This window comes from Coptis chinensis, chromosome 1 (assembly GCF_015680905.1).
Source record: "Coptis chinensis isolate HL-2020 chromosome 1, ASM1568090v1, whole genome shotgun sequence".
Taxonomy (NCBI): domain Eukaryota; kingdom Viridiplantae; phylum Streptophyta; class Magnoliopsida; order Ranunculales; family Ranunculaceae; genus Coptis; species Coptis chinensis.
In genome coordinates, this window is record NC_141456.1 from 22,730,206 (window position 1) to 22,753,443 (window position 23,238).

The 23,238-nt window shown below is 36.6% G+C and overlaps 1 long non-coding RNA gene across 11 annotated transcripts; it reads right to left on the minus strand.

Annotated features, from left to right (window-relative positions):
* Positions 1-1,010: 1,010 nt before the first annotated feature.
* LOC147522959 (uncharacterized) lies at positions 1,011-20,103 on the minus strand. 11 transcript variants are annotated; one of them, XR_015215305.1, is made up of 9 exons: positions 19,743-20,103; positions 19,522-19,659; positions 6,028-6,060; positions 5,733-5,775; positions 5,529-5,601; positions 4,338-5,340; positions 3,097-3,231; positions 2,873-2,966; positions 1,011-1,461 (listed from the first exon to the last, which is right to left on the minus strand). It is a non-coding gene; the product is annotated as an uncharacterized LOC147522959 (long non-coding RNA). The 11 variants fall into 11 exon arrangements; XR_015215287.1 differs by having other exon boundaries at positions 5,433-5,601; XR_015215295.1 differs by having other exon boundaries at positions 5,433-6,060; positions 19,743-19,768; positions 19,848-20,103.
* Between the last annotated feature and the right edge of the window lie 3,135 nt (positions 20,104-23,238).

Consider the following 23,238-nt stretch of genomic DNA (forward strand, 5'->3'; position numbering starts at 1 on the left):
AGGTTCAACTATTCCAGGTCTAAATTCTTTAACCCTATAACGGTATGTAAGTATGAAGTCTACTCAAGAGTTTAGACCGTAGAGTTTGGAGTAAAAGAAAATTGAAAAGAAGAAAAATGAGTTGATCAGTTCACCATAATCATTTCACGTTGTCTTCAGCTATTATTCCCTCTTCGTCATTTTCATGGTGCTTTGCTCACCATGGTAGCAATAACATATAGAGAATTAACGGTGGCGGCCGGCCACCATTTTTGCTGAAGAAAAAAATACGACCATAAAAGTTTATTTAATGCCTGAAACCTATTTTGAAAGGAATTGTCATATGATTGTAAAATAGTAATGTCTAGAGTTTTATTGTTTTTTGTTTTTCTGCGCTCTCTTTTGGAGATTCCGAACCATTCAACTTATAACTTCTAACACTTAGGGGGTGTTTGTTTTTCCTAGCACTTATAAGTATGTCCTAAAATCTGTTTGTTTTTTACTACTTACTAGCAAACGGGCACGTCGTTGCACGTGTTGTGTAAAAACGATGGTGAAGTTTTATCTAGGAATTGAAGGACCAAGTATGATGACACAAAACTATTATAAAAGTTGTGCCAAACTCATTCAGCCATTTATTTGCCAACTCGTTATAGGGACAATTATTTGCCAACTCATTCAACCATTTACACTAAAATCAAGTAAACTCAAGAAAGTGTTTGATAAGCGCTTTAGCATTCCAAAAAACAATTGTACACAATTCAAAGTTTTTAGTTTGTGGTTTTCCTGTTAGATTCATAAGAATAAGAAAGTATATCAACGAAAAATTAATTTTCAGCTATATATAGATTTAGGTAAATGGGCATATATATTTATGTAATAATAATTCATAATTCAACTCTTTTATCAAACTTTTAAGCAATGTTAGCGATGAGACCTATAGAGAGGGCATAAATATAAAATTTAGTTGGAAAGATAACGTGTATTTTTCACAGATATAAATCATAATAAATAAAAATCATCATTTGAAATTGACACATAAACAACATTTACATTAGGAGGTCCAAGAAGAGAGAACATTAACAATAAGTTTAAAAATACAATGAAAAGAGTATGAAAGATCGAGTGCTAAGTATTAATAGATGTATGCTGCCATAAACAAATGACCATGGATGGGGTTTGTAACTCTGCAGGAAAATCGGGTTTTCCTTGCTATTTCAACTTTGTTCCCATAGTGAGATTGAGAGGCAGTCATCTCCAAAATATATATATCTGTATATTATGTCAGTGTCACTTTTATACAAAACTCTTATTATCAACTTGTCAGAATTTAGAATTCAGAACACCATGTTTATCACATTAATTAGTTTGTTGAGAGATGTACGATAAAGCCCCATAGGAGTGCCACCCTGGTGGATTCCTCAGGTAGTTTCGATCTTGCACTGCGGTCTGAAATTCAGTGGCTAAGGAAGTGGATCCTACCTGCAGAATTATAGACATCAGTTGGCAATGTGACTTCAAAAGATGTACCCTGTCAAATCTAACGGTAACATACTTATAATATTTAAAAGGTTTATAGACTAAAAGGAGTATAATTCTCATCCAGATCTGGAGCATTAAGATAGTTGGTTCTCGTATTTCCGGTTTGAAGTAGCTCATGGGAGCTAGATTATACCTTCAAATTTATAGACATTACTTGGCAATGTGACTTCAAAGGATGTACCTTTTTAAGTCTTACGGTAATGTACCTGCATATTCATCTTTCAATCTTTTATCCAAGTGAATGAAGTTGTTTAATGACTATAAAAATTATGGATCTGCAATATAAAAAAATATATAACTAAAACAAAATATTCATAGCAACAATATGTTTATGTCTGCATTGGTACTTGGAAACTAAAGTTATTGAATTAATTATATTTTACTATCAAGATCATTTGGCTTATGTATCATTTGGTGTGCTTGAACATCAATACTATTTGTTCTGAAAAACGCCGTAAGTATTGTTTTCAATCTGTATTCATCAACAAAGACTATATCTTCTAGCATTTCACCAATATAGTAAGTAACTTGTTGCCTAAAGGCAAATGTATTTGCAATGCCACAACTGAAGGAAACATGCCATTCATTCATAAGAAACTTAAATATTCTCCAGAAAGTTTCAGGAGGGTATATTCATCTCGCATTAACAAATTGTGAAATCTCAACGGCAATTCCATAAGGCCTAGTACTAACTCCAAATGAAACCCGATAAGGTCCTATATAAACATATTTGTATAAATATTTAACAAAAGTTATGCTTGAAAAAATCTCAACATTAATATGGCAATTATATTTCAAAAGCAAATAAGAATTGTACGGAACAACGTTACGATTGTCTATAGTGAATCTATTTATACGAACATGTCTTCCATTATCATGTCTCATATATTTGAAGTTGAAGGTGCAAATAACTTACGAAATGCACTTTCACATCTGCCATTTTTCATACAAACAACATTTATATTAAGAGTTCCACATGCACTATGCGTCACATGATTTTTAGCAGCAGTATACAGAAGGCTACGTATCGGAATCGGGGATCTCTGCAGAAACTATTTTACCTATATCTACAGGATTATGTATTTATCATTTTCATGTAGAATAATCAAGAAATGAGGATGTGGTAGTCCTATTTTTTGAAAATCAATAACATGCATGGACCTATACAATAACTCTGACAAATATATGTCTATGAAATAAATCATGCTTTAGTTCTGCTAAAACATAATGGAATGTTCTAGTGAATAAATCAGGCCTATCTTGTGAACTTTTACCAGTTTCTAAATCTTCTTTAATTGCATGCCACGATGAGTTAAAGGTTACGGTTATAAATAAATCAAGTGTTCCATACCTCTTTACTAATGTCATTGCATCCTGATAACGGCAATGTATATCTCGCGGGCTACCAGCATGAGAGGGGGGAAGTATATTCCTACAAACGTTGCCTAATAATCACAATAATTTCAAATATATTAGTTTAATCATAACTCCAAATATATTATATTTCGAATTAACTTTAAAAAATATAAAACAAAGGGCATTCAATATAAAGACATGTTGTGGGTTACACAATACCTCCAATGTGTCCCCCCAACGTTTAATGCATCTTGACTATTTCTCCATATTATGAATCTCCATATTTTCGTCATTAGCCATTAATCGCCATTAGCCATTAATATCTTGGACCTTGACTATTTTGTGCACTGAGTGCTAAAGTTTCAAAACCAATATCCATTATAACAAAACTATTGTGTCAAATCACTAAAGATATGAAAAAGGTATGACGAAAAAAATGGAACAATGATTCCATTCATTCAAACTTTCCATCTCCAAATCTTAAAAGGAAAAAAAGTCATTAAAACCACAACAATCACATAAAATTTCCCGGAGTGTATCTGCAGCTCGAAAGGGTAATCATTATAAACATACATGCATAAAACATTAGAAACAAAAACGCAAAAGGTAAATGCAATGTGGGATTTCTATTATAACGCAAAATCTGTGAAAGGGGATTTCGGAGATGAGTGGATGTAATTGTGCAGGTTTCTACTATTTTATATGGTTTATTTCAAATATAGGGAGGCAAAGTGAGGAAGTTATACCCCAGAGTGCATTGGAAGATGAAGATGGGGATTGACGAAGCAAAGAGTAAGAGGGGGACAACAACATTGAAATGACAACTACATGAAAACTCAAAATGTGAAAGGATAGACATCAGTAATCCGACCCATACCTAAGAAATTTGGACAGGATCAATGCCTCAACAAAAAAATAGAAAATAAAATAGGGAAGTGGGTCTGAAACTTATTCAGAGAGAAAGATCAGTGTATATGAGGAAGATGTGACAGAGAAGCGCTAAGTGCTAAGTTGCCACTGGAGACATATACATAGAGAGGGGAGAGGAGGAACTATTTTTTTCTACTCTAGGAAAGCCTGGAATACGCCTAGTCTGTTTTGGCTTTAGTTGGGAGATAACTAAATGAAATGGATCTGAAAATTCAAAGTACAATCCTCAAAATGCAGACCCAAAATGAGGCAATAATTATCGAAACAGAATCTTAAAAAAAAAAACCAAAATGGATCATAGTTTTCTAACTGTCATAAATGGTGACAGTGAGAAAGTATTAGCATAAATGGTTAATCACATAAATGGTGATTTGTTGACTTCTTGCTGATTCGAAATATGACATCTAGATGGCAATGCAAGAACCAAATACCTAAGAAAAAAACTGAAAAAAGAAAATGTGCAAGTCTTGCATAATTATGCTTGAATGTTTGGGACCATCACATACTGTCATGGTGAATGTAGTGGTTACCTTGATTGTCTATTCTGAATCTAATAGCACTCCTTCCAGCATATGGTACTCGATTTGTGTTCCTCTTGATTGGGTTGAGATTCTCTTAATTGAAAGTATGCACATGTATATGATGACACTCTGGTGCAATAATCCCTTTGTCTTGTAACACAACTTGGACTACAGTGTTGTAAGCAAGCTGATAAAATCGTGTTGCATTTATTGTCTTTAGGATAGATGTCGTGCTTTGTGATGCTGCATATGAAAGTTGAGCAAATAACAATCACTCAAACCAAAAACAATCAACTATTAGATAGCAATTCAAACAGACAAAAACTTTGGTGCAATAATCCCTTTGTCTTGTAACACAACTTGGACTACAGTGTTGTAAGCAAGCTGATAAAATCGTGTTGCATTTATTGTCTTTAGGATAGATGTCGTGCTTTGTGATGCTGCATATGAAAGTTGAGCAAATAACAATCACTCAGACCATAAACAATCAACTATTAGATAGCAATTCAAACAGACAAAAACTTGATAAAGGGGTTATAAGTGTATATTTAGCCAATTGGACCATCTACTCTTCACAACCATTCAACCACTTATCTTCCTGAGTCCTTTATTTACTCCTATTGATGTAGACACCAAATACTTCAAAGTGAGGGAAGGACACAAAGACCGGTATTCAGAGACAATCAAAGTTAAGAATATAAGGGAGTACACAAACACAACAAATATCAATGTTAACAAAATCACATAATAAGCAGGAGTTCCGTCAACAAAAAAAATTAGATTTGTGTCGAAATTGTACAACATGGTATAACGGTATAGTGTCTCCCTGTTTGGCATTAAAAAGGTTTATCATTGCAAAAGCACCAAAAACTCAGCACATAGCATAAGACTTTAATGTCCAGAAACATACCTTGTATTCGGAAAAAAGGACTCTTCGAAAAATCTATAAGAAAAAAATACAACTACTTTATTTCCACTTCACACTTCAAGTCGTTCATATTTTGTTGTGCTCCTACACAAAAATAAAAATAAAAACATAAATGAATATATAAAGAAAAGACATACTATCCATGAACAAAAACGAAATGAAAGAAAATGTCTTACTGATTTCAGTAAGATATTAAATTTTTCCCAACTCCATTTAGAAATCATCGTGGACATCTAGTAAATACGTTCATTCAAAAATTCGCATGTTTTCACCTAGATGTGTGATTGCATTGCAGTGCTCAGGCCATGGAATGACAAAATCTTCATTAAACTTGAAAGAGATCAACTAAAACAATTGAAGACTTGATAGTTAGTAAATCTGATTTAAAAAGTTCATGAACTTGAAACCAGTTTCATTAGACAGTACTCAACTGATGGGTGATTGCAATGCTTAAAAAAGAAGAAAAACACACTAACCTAGATATGGTATTGAAGTGCTTCGTCGAACGTCCTTGAACAACTGAGTTAAATGTGATTGCAGAGAAGATTTTCGATTGTCACATAATAAAAAACAAATACAGGGGAAAAAAACTTCAACCATAGAAACTGAGAGATAGGAGTTTCTTAGGTAGAGACACCCATATTGTTTACCCGAGTTTAGGTAGATTTTTTAATTTGGTAAAGTAGTGAAAACAAAACATGAAATTGCGAAATGTGAAATCCAACAAATACTTCGAACTGAATTGAATTGCAGAGAATTGAAGAACCATACCTGAGAGTAATTTGACAGACCCTTGAAGTTAATCTGAAAGAAAAGAAAATACTAAATTATGGCAATGTAAAACCAACAAAAAAAAAGGAGAAGATCGACACACGACAGTAAGAAAACCAAAGAAAATAGTACCATACCAAAGTTGCATAAGTAATGATTTTGGATTCCAAAAGAAATACAATATTAGAAAAAAATAAAAATAAAAATAAAAAGACAGCCAGACCTTTTGATTTGAAGAACGAATCATAGTTGTTTGCAAAGCCTGATTTGTTGATTAGCCATAACAACCAGAGAAGAAGAAGGAACGGTTTTTATTTTTTATTTTTTCTCTTTTTAATTTGGAAACCGCGAAGGCTGTATTTTCACGAAGAAAAAACCTACCTCTAACATTGGGACTGGAGAGTGACTAAATGAAAATGAATTGAACCGATGACAGAATAAGAGAGATTGATAATCTGGTTAGAACAATTTCGGTTCAGTAAAACAAAAAGAACGAAAACAATAAATAATCAAAAAAGAAACAATGAATTTGAATTTGTGTGTAACAGAGTTTCGGATGATGAAGAGACTTTAGAGATTTGTGAATATAAGATTTGTGTGCCGTTTATTTTTTTTTTGTTTCCTTTCGTTGTGATTTAAGGAGTGATGGAAAGGGCACGCCTGTTCGGAGATTTTTCCGCTGTAATTTAAGTGATGGAAAGGGCGAAGCGTGTGATTTGAACTTTCGAACTTAACGGGTTTTGATAAGAGCCCAAAACTGTAGTTTTAACCCCTTAATAATCATACTGTTAGACCAATTATGTGAATAATAAGTAAGAGTTAATACTGATTACGTGTTTTTATGCATTTTAGGCTTCAAAGTCCATTATGTGCAGAAATGTGCCACTTTAGCGAAATAAAGGAGCAAAAGTCAGCGGAACTTCCGAATGCCATATCTTTGGACTCAGACCTCGGAATGAGGCCTACCTTATGTCAAAACGACCGGCGCGGAAAGAGCTTTGCAATGGTCCAAGCCTTGACCCAATCAGAGGAGCAGAAATGGACGAAAAGTCTGTGGAAGCCAGCTGCAGCTGAAGAGGCCTTTTTGGATTTGAAGAATTGGGTTTTGGGCCCCGATTCTTCCGCCCAAAACATGGCTCCAAGCCCATGCACGTTTTTTGGATCTGAATGTATAAAAACAAAAGCTTAGCTCTTCATTAATGGTAGATAAAGTAGTTAGAAAATAATAGTTAGCTTAGAATAGAAAGTAGCCATTAAAATAGCTTCTAGATCTAGTTTTATTTAATTGTTTTGATTAAGTATAGTTTCAATATCTAATTCATTTCATTAGATTAAACCTTGAATCTTGTTCTTCATTTGATTAGATCAATAAAGTAGTATTCTTTATCAATTTCGATTTTGTCAATTCCAATTCTAGATCTAATTTCAATTCATGTCCTTAGTTCAATTTAGTCATTAAATTAGATTTCATTATTGTTTAATTAAATAAATTTCAATGCTTTATATTATGTTTAGTTTTAATATAAATGGAAATGATTATGAATGATTCAAGGCTAAACCTCCATTAGAGGGGGTTGTGAAGCCTTGATGAAAGCTTGATTCGATTATCGTAGTCGTTAATTTTTTTCTATTCCACTCTAAAAAATGATTAGTTCACCATGAGAATGGGTTTAATTGTTCACATGCTAGTTATGAATTGGTAGAAATGCCATGTATAATTAGGGATTAGGAATAACCAATTGTTCTTGCAGCGATTCAATTCGATTACTGACGATTAAATCGTTAGTGGATGAAGATGAGTTATGGTGGAATCAATCCCCCTCTAACTCCTTATCATAGAATCAACGTAGCATTCCCTTAGTATTCGATAACCGACTAGTTGCATCTTGTGGGTAGTTGCATCGTAGTATAATTCCCTTAAAACTCTCATAGACTTAAAAACGACTAGTTAGATTAGAAAACATCCATGCTAGAGCACTAGGAGTGGAACGAACCGTGACTCCATTCTATTTCGATAGATTCGAGAGTTGAAGATTTGATAACTTAGGCAACGAAAAGTAGAAGTTTAGTTTACTTACGTTGTGGATTCATCGTTCATTTTAAATAGGTAGACTATTCATTTATAGTAATCAAATGGCCGCCATCTTAGTTGCACTTTAGCATTGTTTTCATAATAGAATTAGTAATTTTAAGTCCCATTAAACCCACCCACCCTTGTTTGATTCATACTTGTGGTTGCCGTTTCAGTTTTGGAAAAATTCGAGGAAATACAATCGCCAGCATACAAAGAGAGCGACCAGCTATGTTTCTTGGAATTTGATCAATACAATCGAAGCGCCCCAGCGCAAAAGAGCGCGACCAGCTAAGTTACCGGACTTTCGAATTTACATAGAAGCCCAGCGCCTAAGATAAGCGCCAGCGCCAACCTTTAAATTCCGGAATTTCGGATTTCCGCGAGGTTGATTCAAACTTCGAGTTGTCAAGTTTTCAGTGTTCTACTCTCTTATATACACTGAACACGCGTACACAAGACGCTATTCATAAAGCGAAGCAAAGACCTTGTCGGGTATTCCTTTCTTCCACACCTCGCGTCTCCGTTAGAGGTTTATACTAGTACATCAGAATTGTTTGGAGTGTTGCATGTTTAGTTAAGCTCGACTTAGCCTTGCATGAGATTAAGGTCTGGCCGAACAAAAACACCTAACGTAAATACACAACAACATCAACAAACAAGTCTATCTAGTATACCACAAACTACACCTCTAGCTACTATATCACACACACCACCGATATAATGGGGAAGAAAGAGACTCCTCTCGGACTTCTACAAAGCCTTGAGCGATAGCCCCAAATCTTGCATCGTTCTAGCGGACCCACCGGGGATTTGAGAATCCCTCCAAATATTTTTAATTTGTTACCCGTTTTCATGGTTTAGACCATGAAAAACCTTACCAAAGACATCGCGTAGGATTGAACAAGTCCTTACAACATTCCACCATCCTACGGTTGGTTGAACAAATCAAATTAAGGGTATTCCCTTTCACCTTAGCCGATAAGGCGGCTTTGGTTAACCCAAAGCCTAATTACGTGGACTCGTGGGCTAAACTTGTTCACCGTTTATGGAACATTTTACCCACCCCTAAAGACGGATGAGATGCTTTCCAAGATTCATTTCTTTTCGACAAAATCCTCATGAATCATTTTCAGAGGCTTGGAATCGTTTCACCGATCTGCTTATAGAGTGTCCACACCATAACTTAGCAAAGACACGTTAGTTCGTGTGCCTTTTCAAAGGACTTCAACATCACCATAAAGAAGTCCTAGACATAATGAATGGGGTAGTTTCTTAAGTAAAGGAGCCTCGGAGGCTTATAAATTTTTAGAGGATCAAACTAAGCGAAATAACAACCTGGGGGTAGTGATGATATCCCCGCTCCGCTAGTTCTTCTTCCACGCTTAAGGCTACCAAGTATGTTTGAGGTTAAATCAGATCCCCGAGCTTAAAACTCTAATTGAATCCCTCACTAAAAAGGTAGATGCCATTTTACGTACAACAAAAGCCAATCCCGTCATGAATGTAAATTCAAATCCATGTAGTTTACGTTTGGAGTCCCGAGCATCCCGATTCACAATTGTCTATAGCCTATGAACAGGGCTTGTTCCATTAATAGTGAACCTAACAACTTGGAGACAAAATCCCAACTTCGGTTGGAGAAATAACCAAAACGTCACACCTCGAAGGGGTACAATAATTAATATGTTAGGCCTACGCAAAGCTTTAACCAAGCCCCACTACGACAAGGACAGGGTCAGGGTAATTTTAATAATTATAACAACCAAGTGCAACCTCGACAAGGTCAAGCACAAGGTCAAGGTAATTATAATAATTATAATGCTAATAGAGGTATCGTTCCGGTAAATAATAACTATCAAAATCCACCAATAAATAATTCACGGGAAATAGTTCCAGTAACACCACCCGTGACCACTACACCCACACAACCGGATCGTCTAGACACCTTTATACAAGTGAGCCAAAAACTTTTCCAAACCATGGCTCAATCCAACCAACAGCTTCTACAATCCGTAAATAATTTAACCCAACAATTGGCTCAAGATAAAGCCCAACCCAAAGGTGTGTTTCTAAGGTAACGCAATACCTAATCCTAAAACAACAAACACAGCCTTTGAGGTCACCGATAATACTAGTAATGAATATGAAAATGTAGGTGAGATAAATGCCATCACCACTCTCCGTTCTGGCAGAGTGGTTGATAACAAAGTAACTATGCCTATAGTTACCCCACCAGTAGCCCCTACACCTGCTATTTTACTAGATACCGAAATAGAAACTGAAGAGCCTACCACTGTAGAGGTACCAGTTACAACACAACCTAAGAAACGAAAAGCCACGGTTAAACATCCAAATGATACCATTGCTAAATATAGAGCCGAAACCACCGTTTCCACAAAAAATTAGCCATGTTAACTAGGGATACAAATTACGAGGAGATTAGGGGCGTTTTCAAGAATCTAACTATAAACCTTCCTTTCCTCGAAGCTATAAAAAGCTACCACACCATGCTAAGTTTCTTAAGGAATTGTGTACTACTAGGCGTAAAGACAAATATACCGAAAGACGCCTTTTAACGAACAATTCCCAACCTTATCCGAACATAATGGAATTGTTAAGTACAAGGACCACCGGTAGATCCTCTTGTCTAATGCACCTTAGGAGATTCCTATCGACCACCGCATTATTAGACACGGGGGCTAGTGTTAACTTACTCCCATTTTATTTGTATAGACAAATAGGTCTAGACAAAATGCAACCCACTAAAATGGCGTTGCAATTAGCGGATCGGTCTATTAAGTATCCTAAGGGTGTAGTCGAAAATGTGTTGGTAAAAGTGCGGATTTCTACTATCCGGCTGATTTTGTAGTCCTCGATACATTAAGCTAACGACTCTCCCGATCATTCTAGGGCGTCCTTTCTTGGCAACCCCAATGCGCTCATTAATTGCCGTGATGGTTCAATGTCCATGTCTTTTGGCCATCTTGTTGTTGAAGTCAATGTTTTTAAAACAAGGACACAGTTACCCGATTCGTCTATGGATGGAGAGGTTAGCATGATCGAGAGCTTTGCTCGAGATTATTTCAACAACACGTTCCCTGATAGTCATATGCCGAAAATTCTTTCCTTTGGAAAGTCAGACTCCAACATTTTCATTCCTACACTAGTCGATACACATATTATTGATGAGGACGGGATAGATAACTTTCTCAAAGATGTAGAGGACTACCATAGTAATGTGGATATGACCAATCTTGATGAGGAATTTGATGAGTTTCTTCGAGTAGGTGACAATTCACCCTATCAAGAACTAACTTGCACAACATCCACCTCGATTCCCCTCCTTCCACCCTTTCAAAGGAACCTCGAGTTTGCACTCGAGCCTCTTGTTTCTCCTGTGCTTCATAATTTTTAAATCCTCCTAGCAAGCGGATACTTCGGAAGGACAACCTATTTGACACCTTCATTTTCAGAACCGAGGCAGTCCCTACACACATAATGAATGAGTTCGATGCTAAAACCACATCCTCATTGTGTACAAGCTGTCTTTCTACAACTTATCCATATCCACCATATTCTCCACAACCATTCACTTTTCCACACTTATTTACTAGAACACCCACTCATTCAAAATGAAAAAAGAAGGTGCATGATAGGTTACACAATAGGGTTATCCAACTTCGTTTGGATTCCACTAGGTCAGGTCGTGAGGGAAATCTTGGTGTTTGATTGTGTTTGGATATGTTTTCTGTGATATTTATTTATGGAATGATCCACAACTATTTGGTTGTTGATATATGATCAACTGCATGTTCATACATATGTTTTAGATAAAGTCTTGAGTATCTGACTATAAACGACTCAAATTTCTGTGTTGGTGCATTTCCTTTCATTCCAATATATTGGTGAATGCACCATTAAGGTAACCGGGCCCTCCCTATGGAGTGTGTGGCTGTAAGTACCGGATCCTAAGTCCACGGTTCACATAGTTCACGTTTTCCACTCTTGCATGTTTTCTCGGATTTTTGAGTCATGTTTCTCTATGGTGTGAATTATGTCATTATTGCTTATTGTTTTTCCTTCTAAAACTAAAATAAAAAATAAAAAAATAAAATAAACATAGTAATCTAGGAAGTCTCGAATCGACTTTAAAAGACCAATTTGCTAAAACAAATTTTGAAGCTTCGTTGTAAAAATTTGTTTGGGGGTGGGTGTTAAATTTCCATACTAAAATGTTTTATGTCCCATTAGAGTTGCTTAGGCGTTTTATTGTATTACGATTCGGATTGACATAATCTATTAATTTAGATTTCATTCGCTTTCGCGATAACTTACGTCATGCACGCGCATTTCGAGGCGTTTTCCACTATCACGTATGTCATCTGAAGTCGGAATAGAGTGTTTTATGGATCATTGGATAGGAAATTCTCTCCTGATCATTTCCATATTTCATTCGCAAAAATCGGACCGTAACGGCTAAGCGGGAATTTTGATTTGAAATTCAGCGAAAAAAAAATCTAAAAAATCAAAAATTTCGATTTTGGGCTTGGGCCAACCAGCCCCACCAGCCCATGGAGATGCTGGCCTTACCTTCTTTAGCAACAGTTCATCGTTCTTCCATCTTCCACCGCCATTAACAAGCTCAAAACCTAGAAAAATAAAAATTAAAAAGAAATACCATAAACCCACGCCAAAAAAATCAAATCCCAACCCCAAATCGACTTCAAACACCAACCACCACAAACACCACCGATTTCAACCACCAAAACCCACCGAAATTTACAAAATTTGGTGCTGTGCCGCCACCACTCCACCACCACCACATCACATTTCAACCCTCACTCCATTCCAAAAACTAGATGGGTCAACGCCGAATCATACCGGAGCAAGTTTTCACTGCCGACCATTTCGCGCCGTTTTACGGTGACGAAATGGCTAGTAGAGACTGGAATAGTCTCTGGTACTCGACCGAGGACTTCTACCACGAAGACTTGGTCCGACGATTCTACAACACTAGGGAGTTGGAGGGGAGTAGGATTTTTGTGATGGTCAGGAAGAAGAGAAGGGAGTTGACTACGGGCCTGTTGGCTGAGATTCTAGGCATTCCGCCTAGAATCAATCTGGATGCCACTTTACAGGATCCTCAGTTTGACGGGGTTGAGCCCTTGATGGGCATTACTGTCATCAATGGGAGCTACAATCCAAACTCCCATTGTGTTCGCCAGGCTTCCCTCAGGACCAACCAACTGGCTACAGCTCAGTGGATTGGTCGGAATGTCCTAGGCAAGGACAAGGTCAGTGACATCGGTCTGACCTGCCTCCACGTCCTCTGGGTACTCCAGGAGCAGAAGTATGATTTCTGTATCCTGGAGTTTTTGCTGAACATGATCAGGGGGTTCGGAAGGTCTTTGGCACCTCTTCCTGTGCTTATCACTAAGATCATCTGAAGATGAAGGCAACTCCGGCATCTGAGAGGATTTACATTACCCCGCACGGAACCCGCGATCTATAGGGAGTGTGTCCAACAAGTTTGGTTGAGGGGCGAGGATAGAGAGGAAGAAGAAGAGGAGGCCGGGGACAGCAGGATGATTCGGAGGAGGATGAGGAGGATGGGACTTGCTTTGATACGGATGCCTTCCAGGTGTTGGTCGATCTTTGGCGCACTATGCTACATAGGGGCATCGCGTTCATTCAACACTCTCTGTGTAGACCTCCGGACTCGACAGCGACCATTCACCACAACTTCGAGATCCGCGCCCAGGGAGGATGAGAGATGGGAGCAGCGGCGGGCGAGATGGAAGCCCAGCCGCCGGTTTAGAGTGGATATGCTAGCACGCTTCCCACCTCGCATTCTGCCCGGGGACACAACTACGAGACATGAGCGTCGTCGGCGAAGGACGGCTTCTTTTGGACCTTCGGAGCCCGTGAGCCACCACTGAAGTTCAGGCCCTCCGCCACCCGATGGCGAGGTGTTTAGAGAGGATGAGCGTGATAGTCGTGTTATTTGTGTTTTATAAGTTGTTGTTTTATTTATTTTGTTGTCTTTATTGTAATGTAACTTTTATTTCCGTAATTTGAATTTTGTAAGTGAAAAGGACCTCGAATGAAAAATTTTAATATAAGGGGTTATTTTCAGTTTGTGTGCTTGTTTTTCATATTGACCCCCACCTTCCCAACTTGTTTGGGGGTGGTTTGATTATGTCAAGTTGTATTTTTATAAAAACCCTAGTGTTAGAATTTCTCATGAGTAAGGTGAAAATATGGTAGTTTAGGCATATCTATGATTGAGATTCATTGTAGGATGAAATCTAGATTAAATAGGTACATTCAGTCATAAAATCCAAATAAGAGATACTGGGTTTGAATTAGAATCCAGGAGATGAGTTGTTTCCGTTTTCGAGTTTGGAAATTTTAGGATTTCCTGAAACTGCCGTAATTAGTTTTGGCAACCTTCCGATCCATTCTAGCAACTTTAAACCTATATAAACTTGATACAATCTATCCTCACAACTCACACTACACCTAAACTCCATCACTCACCCTTCACACCCGCGATTCCCACGTTTAGTCTCCATTTTCACAAAATCGCAACTTCGGGCCAGCGCTTCTAGTTTAGAAGCCACTCGCCCATTTCTGTCGTCGAAAAATTTGCTCGAAGCGCCAGCGCTTCAAGTCAAGCGACCAGCTAAGTTCTTGGAATTCTAAAAATACAAAGAGCCTTCTCGATCGAGCGCGCAGCGCCTCGACTTCTCCGGACCAGAAATTTTCCAGTTTTTTCGTAGTATCCGGATCATTCGCAGCTATTCCAAAGCGTAATTTTGAGATGACATCTCCAACATTGATACGGAACAGTCTTTCGAAGATTTGTTCCAAAGCACTACTTACGGTGCTTGGTTTCATGAGTGATCACATCGTTGGTTGGGAACCTCTTATGGTAACACCGGTGAACTTTATTCTCCAAAGACTTGCATCTTATTTTTATAATAACTGCATTTTCTTTGAGACCGGATGGAGAACAAGTGTTCTCCATCAACATTGACGATGAACCAATGGAAATTACCGGTTCTTGCTAGCATTTGTTCTTGGACTTGCTATGCCCGGCTGAGATACAAGACCCATGGTGCTATTAGATTCGATAATATGCATGTCTATACTTATGAGTCTTTGCCGCACGAGGCTTATGGGGCGGCATTTTCCGTGATTGAGGACCAAGGGGACTATAACGCGTTCCCTTGGTAGCCCCGTCCCATGAACATAGGAACTGTTATGTTTTGGATTATGCTAAACATTTTAGGGGAATGGCGTTTTCTTACGTGAATGGCGCCACTTGCAGGCGTTTTCCTTGCTTTAGCCAATGGGCGCCCGGTTCTATGACCTTCCCGGGACTTTGATGTCTAGTTTAGCACGAGCCCATACCATGAGGCATAAGTACCTTCTTATGCCTGTTCTAATTTCACGTATTATGCTATGTTTCTTTCCTGTTTTTTGTACACGCTTCACGGGATTGGATTAAGGTAGACGGGTCGCGACCCACCAATAGTACTATTCGATCTTTCCGTTGCAATGACTTGGCATGGGTGGCGGATACAACCTCACCGAGGTTAAGCCCTACACCCCATCAGACCAAGTGGCACTTAATAGGTTAGCAATCATAGATGATAAATGGCGTGAAGCCTGGCAAATTATCATAGCATGGCAGGACGCGAAGGAACCTCACTTCTTTATAGAAGTAGAGGATGACGAAGATGACGAATAACAACGGGAGTGGAGGTAAGTTTAAGTTCTGTTAGTGTCTGCTTATGTCCTAAGCAATTTAATTATGTTAACCCCATAATGGGTAGAACTCTTATAGAGTTGTGTCAGTTTTTATTTCCTATATTAGTACGTTCTAACTTTGTTTTGCAGATGTTCCTGAAATTCACGCGTTTCAATGGTATTTTTCCTACCCTCTTTATTTAAATGCTTTGAGGACAAAGCATGCTTTTTGTTTGGGGGGGGCATAGAAACACGTGTAATTAAGACATCTGTTACGATATAGATAGACATAATATGCATTTGTTTTCTAGTTAAAATTTCAAAAATTTAAAAATATAAATAAATAAGTCATGCTATACACTTAGGAATATTGGTATTGTATCTTTCTCCATGCTTTTAACAATCTAGAAGTCTCACATAGTCATTTGCATCGAATAATGGTTAGAAACTTAGGTTAATAATGTAGGTAATAATCTTTGCATCTATCTATAAATATATTACATGAGTATCTATGATTGTTAGCGATGAAGTTTTCAAATCTAGGCTAGAGTACTTATTCTACAAATCCTCGTGAGAATATAGCCTAAAGCCTTATATGAAATAAACATTTGAGAAATGACACAAGGGGAGAAGTAAAATCCGGATAGAGAAATCACACGTCCACTTGCTTGATCACTAAACCATATCCTAAGTGAGAATTTAGGCCGCTTTTGGATCGATATAGCCGGAAATTCAAACCTATGAATTATTTTCCTAATTAGTCCCACTCGAGCCTTTCATTAGCCCTTCCATAAACCACAATTCCTTTACCCTGTTACAAAAACAAAAACAAAATAAAAAAAAAAGAGAATAAATCAACCTACCCAATTTAGAATAAGTCCGAGAATAGAATGAGTGAAGAAAGAAGAGAGAAAACACGTGTAAACAAAAAAAAATTGTTAGTTGCTTGAAAATAAAGAAAAGAAGTTTCCATCCAAAGAAAAGAAAAATAGAAATAAAATAAAACTCCAAAAAAAAAAAAAGAATAAAAGGGAGTCAAAAGCCAAAAAAAAAAAAAAGAAAAAATATGGCTAAGGATGGAAACAAAGTATAGAAGCAAAAAGAAAATAACAAGGTTTTCTCTAAGTTACATAATCTGAAGACTCTATTATCTCGGACTTGTCCTTTTGAATATCCATTTCCTTCCTTCTTAAACCACCTCCTAATCCCCGTAATACCTAATAAAGACCTCTAGCTCAATTAGGAATAGGTGAGTGTGATAGTAAGTGGCGATGTGTTTGATCGACCCTTTCCTTGTTGTCATTGAGATTGTAAGGTAAAGTGTGCCCACTGCATTAATTGGAGTAGCTTAAACTTGAGTGCAAAAATCAGTGTTGTTTCTTGACTATTATTGTGAGAACCTACTTAAGGACGCTTATTCCGAAGTTCTCGAAAACAAACCTGCTAAACATTTGATAGTACTACTCATTGTATATATGTTTATTGTAGATGATTGATTATTATGCATATATTAACTTAGGGTTTTGACTGGTTATTCTTATGTAATTGCTAGAGAGATGTATAGATAGTTGAGCATGAATAAGGAAACAATAGTTTTATTTTCTTAGTCGTTGTAGTATAGATGAAGTTTGTGAGTACCTTCATTGGAAAACTCTCACGAGGCTATAACTCGTCCACTAGGGAATTCCTAGTGGTTTAAGGCCTTGTTGCATATGGTCAATGCAATCGCACTCAGCGAAACGAGAGTAGTTAGAACTCCATTTTTGGTCACTTATTCTAATTTCTCATATTTGCTTGAGGACAAGCAAAATGCTGTTTGGGGGTGGTTTGATAAGAGCCCAAAACTGTAGTTTTAACCCCTTAATAATCATACTGTTAGACCAATTATGTGAATAATAAGTAAGAGTTAATACTGATTACGTGTTTTATGCATTTTAGGCTTCAAAGTCCATTATGTGCGTAAATGCCATTTTTAGCGAAATAAAGGAGCAAAAGTCAGTTGAACTTCCTAATGCCATATCTTTGGACTCAGACCTCGGAATGAGGCCTACCTTATGTCAAAACGACCGGCGCGGAAAGAGCTTTGCAATGGTCCAAGCCTTGACCCAATCAGAGGAGCAGAAGTGGACGAAAAGTCTGTGGAAGCCAGCTGCAGCTGAAGAAGAGGCCTTTCTCGATTTGAAAGAATTGGGTTTTGGGCTTCGATTCTCTCGGCCCAAAACATGGCTCCAAGCCCATGCACGTTTTTGGATCTGAATGTATAAAACAAAAGCTTAGCTCTTCATTAATGGTAGATAAAGTAGTTAGAAAATAATAGTTAGCTTAGAATAGAAAGTAGCCATTAAAATAGCTTCTAGATCTAGTTTTATTTAATTGTTTTTATTAAGTATAGTTTCAATATCTAATTCATTTCATTAGATTAAACCTTGAATCTTGTTCTTCATTTGATTAGATCAATAAAGTAGTATTCTTTATCAATTTCGATTTTGTCAATTCCAATTCTAGATCTAATTTCAATTCATGTCCTTAGTTCAATTTAGTCATTAAATTAGATTTCATTATTGTTTAATTAAATAAATTTCAATGCTTTATATTATGTTTAGTTTTAATATAAATGGAAATGATTATGAATGATTCAAGGCTAAACCTCCATTAGAGGGGGTTGTGAAGCCTTGATGAAAGCTTGATTCGATTATCGTGGAGTCGTCCGATTTTTCTATTCCACTCTAGAAATGATTAGTTCACCATGAGAATGGGTTTAATTGTTCACATGCTAGTTATGAATTGGTAGAAATGCCATGTATAATTAGGGATTAGGAATAACCAATTGTTCTCTTGAAGCGGTTCAATTCGATTACTGACGATTAAATCGTTAGTGGATTAAGATGAGTTATAGTGGAATCAATCCCCCTCTAACTCCTTATCATAGAATCAACGTAGCATTCCCTTAGTATTACGATAACCGACTAGTTGCATCTTGTGGGTAGTTGCATCGTAGTATAATTCCCTTCGTAAAACTCTCATAGACTTAAAAGCGACTAGTTAGATTAGAAAACATCCATGCTAGAGCACTAGGAGTGGAACGAACTTCGTACTCCATTCTATTTCGATAGATTCGAGAGTTGAAGATTTGATAACTTAGGCACGTAAAAGTAGAAGTTTAGTTTACTTACGTTGTGGATTCATCGTTCATTTCGTAGGTAGACTATTCATTTATAGTAATCAGGTTTTAATTGGGAATATCGGCCTTAGGCGGTGCCTCACCAACTCGCTTCAATCCAATGTTTCCTAGAATGTGTCTCTTTTCGTGCACTGCACGAGAATCAATCTGGTCACACTACTTTGCAGGTTCGTGATACTCGAGGCCCGAGGGTAGGCTATTCTCAAGCGTTATTTCCGGGTCACGATCTCCTTGGAAGTACACTTTGGGATGCTATTAGAGGTCAAGCCATTTAAACTTATAGAGTTCTAGATGCATGAGGTTGGATATTAAATTCAAAGAACTATACTGCTTCTTTTAAGTATTTGGGGATTATTTGGCCCTGTTTATGAAAATTAAGTTCAAAAAACATAAATTGAAGATCTTCGCTTAATTCAATTGCCATTGTGATACATTTCATACATACTGACACATCAATAGAATCTTAAAAATTGTGAGAATGTACCGGGCATGTGAGGGAGCTTGCACGGAAAAAGAGGGCGCAGTAGGCCTTTTTGAATTTTCCAATGGATTCAGACTCTTTGCTTCCAATTTAAGTAAAAGCTCATTTTTTTTTTGGACTGGGAACCGGAACTTGTGCATGCTGCAGCGACCACAAATATATTTATTGATTGGAATCAAGAAAATAAAGCAATAACTTTTACAGTTTTTACAAATAAAAGTTACCTTTAAGGCAATAGCAGCACCATAACCTTCGTACCAAATAGCATGCATAAGTTTACCAGGCATAATAAAAGTAACTTTTAAAGTGTAGAAATGGAAAGTTCTTACACTCTTTTTTGCAGAAACTCTTGCAGAAGGCATATTTTATGAGACGGAGATTATAGTAGGTACCGCTTTTTATTTCTACCTAAAATAACCACGATGAGTTGTCATTTTTTGTCTTTTTGTGTGGTGAAGTGCCAAGTGCGGCACGGATATGCCAATGGTTGAATCATGACAATTGATGGCTTCAACCCAATGTTTTTTTTTTCAACGGAGAAGACAACGAACGAACGGTTAAATTTTTTTTTTAATGGGGAAACCTCGAAACGGTCTCTTTGTTTTATGTTTTCTGAAGACGTTCAGTTTTATAGTGATGGGAATGCTTTAAATTACCGATTTACCCTTTTTATGAAGAGCAAAAAGAAAGTGGCTGTCTAACTTTCCGGTACCCTTCAGATTAAAAACTGTGTTAAAACCGGAAATACGGGAACTAATTGGAAAATCTGGTATCCGCTTTATATATAAGATAAGTGGTAGGGGTGTTTGTTTTTTCAAGTACTTATAAGTGGCGACATTACAATTTTATTCATATTTTAATAACACATGTACTCTATTGTCGAAATTAATGACGATCATATAAGAAATCAATTTAATGGAAGTAGAATAAATTCATATAGACCATGCATTAAACAATCCACAATAGACATATTGTTTATTATGATAATCATGAAGTGCTATTGGAAAGACATTAACTTCTTCTCATTGTATAAACTTATTTGCTATTTGGTTAGTTACGTAATTTTATATGCGTTCATCGGTAGTTATGTAATTTTATGTCTAATCCCAACTTATAAGTTGGCGTAAGTAGGATTTTCTCACTTACAACTTTCGGCCCTACTTATAAGTTTTTTTGACCGTTGGCTACTTATAAGTGGGAAAAAATAAATGGATAAAAACAAGTGGTCCACCACTTACAAGTGCTTATAAGTGGTCTAGCACTAGGGGTGGGCAATGGGCCGGGTCGGGCTAGCCCGGCCCTAAACATTTAAAGCATTTCAGTTATTAGGGCTGGGCTAGCCCGGCCCTAAAATCCCTATAGGGCCGGGTCATAAGTCTAAATTTCAAGCTCTGACCCTACCCTAAGCCCTCTTTAACAGTTTAGGGTCGGGCCTATATATTTTCTTCTTTTTACTACATCAGTTTTAAAACTCATTTATATTACAAAAAAATTTCAAAGATTTGCAAACTCAAAGTTCCACCACTTTGAAATTTGAATAACAACCAATCTAGTAATAATTCTTGATAAGTCCAACAATTTAAAATGCATATCCACAATCTAATAAACTGAAGTACATAGAGACTCATATTTATATTTCAAAATTACAGTTAAAATGCACAAGACACATTTTCGAATGAGCTTTCACTGACATAAATCCGTTATTTCTTGTACTCAAATATCACCAAAATTACATTTAACATTGAAGAACACAAAGACAAATAAGAGTATGGAATGAGTTTTTACTGACGTCAACCTATTTTTCATTAGGCTAGTGCCCAGTGCTCATTATTGTTCTTGGCGACTAGGTTAGACAGGGAGTTGTGAGGTGTACGTGAGTTGTGAGATAGAAACAATTAGGTTTACAAGTTTTTATGATATAAGACAAGTTATTAGAAGTACCCATACGGTAAGTGATCGATAAATTACAAAGGACAGTATTATTTTAATTGAAAATATGTAACAAGGAGTTGGATAGTTTTAGTTATGTATTTTATAGTGAAATTATAACTAGGGCTTGGTTAGGGTCGGGCCTATGTTTCAGAACCTTCATCGACCACCTCTTTTAGAAGGCATTAGGGCCGGGTCGGCCCTGCCCTAAACTCTATGAGGGCTTTAGTTGTGAAGGCTTTATAGGGATTAGGGTCGGGTCGGTCAGAGCCGGGTTAGGGTCGTTAGGGCCAAATTCCCACCCCTATCTAGCACTTATAAGTAGGAAAAACAAACACCCCCTTAGGCCCATAGTACAAAACATCATGATATGGCAAAATATTGATTCCTGATATATGGATTTATGGATATGTATCGTGAATATATCTCTCTCTTTGGGGATATTTGACATTGTTTCATATGCAAATATTGTGAATATATCCAAAATATCGATAAATATCGTAGATATTGTGAGTATTTTTTGATATATAATGATATATAATTTATATTTATTTGAAATATAATGGTAAATATTAAATAAAATTGTTACATATACAAAATATCACCAAATATCCACAAATATCACAATATATTCTAAAATGTCGATAATATCATTGAAATATCGCCGATATTTGTAGTTGTAAATAGCTCTAAGCATATCACGATATTTACTAATTCTTTTGTTTGAAATCTCGATACATATCATAATATTACGTACTATTTTTCTACAGAACTATTTAGGACTTATAAGCCCATAGTGCAGAATATCAAGATATGGGTGTTTATCAATACCCAATTTCTTAATATGTATCGTGGATATATCTCTCTTTTTGGAGATATTTTACATTGTTTGATATGCAAGTATCGTGGATATATCAAAAATATCAACAAATATCGTAGATATTTCTTGATATATCATTTATATTTATTTGAAATATAATGATAAATATTAAATAAAATTGTTATCTAAACAAAATATCGCCAAATATCTCCAAATATCACAATATATCATAATATATCAAAAACATCATAAATATCGTCAAAATATTATCGATATTTGCAATTGTATATATTTCTAAATTTATTGCGATATTTATATGTTTTTTTGCTGAAATTTCAATATTTATCGTGATATATCACGATATTTTGTACTGTGCTCATACTTACTCTACCTTCTAAGCATAAATTTATCTTCAATTGTTTAACATAACACATTTTTAAGGTCGCGTTTGTATGCAATATTAGATTTAATCTGCAAATGGGTGAGCGCTTGAGAACTAAATCTCAATTCTCAAGAGGTGGTAGTTTGAATCCACCATGACCTACTTCAAACTAAAAATCGTAACAAATAACTGCAGCTTGGATGTGGGTTAATAGTGGCAAATAGACGCCATGAACAAATCTTCCAAGATTTGGGCTGGATTTCGTGCCTTGCTTTCAGACCTCGACCCGTTTGTTGAGCTTGTTCAGCCCAGTACCTTGGTTAACTTAATTGGTCGGATGATATTGAGGCCTAGCTAATTGAGTTATTGACTTTCACTTGATCAGGTCTGTGCAGGGTTCATTACTCAAGGTCGTTCATGTATTGATATGAGTCAAATAAAGAGAACCAGCTCTACAAGATATGAGTCCAGACATGTTTTTGTTGATGTGGAATATCCATGAAAGCATCCTTCATGCACGAGATGTTGTCGTTTTGGGTATTCAACGGCAGAATGCCTGGATTCACCACCTTTGCGATCAGTTTGGGTG